This window comes from Penaeus monodon, chromosome 34 (assembly GCF_015228065.2).
Source record: "Penaeus monodon isolate SGIC_2016 chromosome 34, NSTDA_Pmon_1, whole genome shotgun sequence".
In the NCBI taxonomy this organism is placed as follows: Eukaryota; Metazoa; Arthropoda; class Malacostraca; order Decapoda; family Penaeidae; genus Penaeus; species Penaeus monodon.
In genome coordinates, this window is record NC_051419.1 from 31,952,816 (window position 1) to 31,953,117 (window position 302).

Below are 302 nucleotides of genomic sequence, written 5' to 3' on the forward strand. Positions count from 1 at the left end.
TTTTCTCCCTGAGCCTCCAGACCCTCCCTTCCTTTCTTACAAATCCCTCATTTCTCTTTAAGTCCTCTTCGTTTCTCCCTCTCTCTTTACCCCCCCCCCCCTTATCGTCTTTAATCCCCCTTCCTCTCCCTCTCCCCACTTTCGTCCTTAGATCCTCTTTCCCCTCCTCCTTTCTCTCTCTCCTTCCCCTTATACCTTCCTCCCCTACCCCCCCCTCCTCCCCCCTCGGACAGACGTGTAAATGCTGAACATACGAGGATCAGATAAAAATTAACATCTATATTAATTTTTTTTTTCTTAGT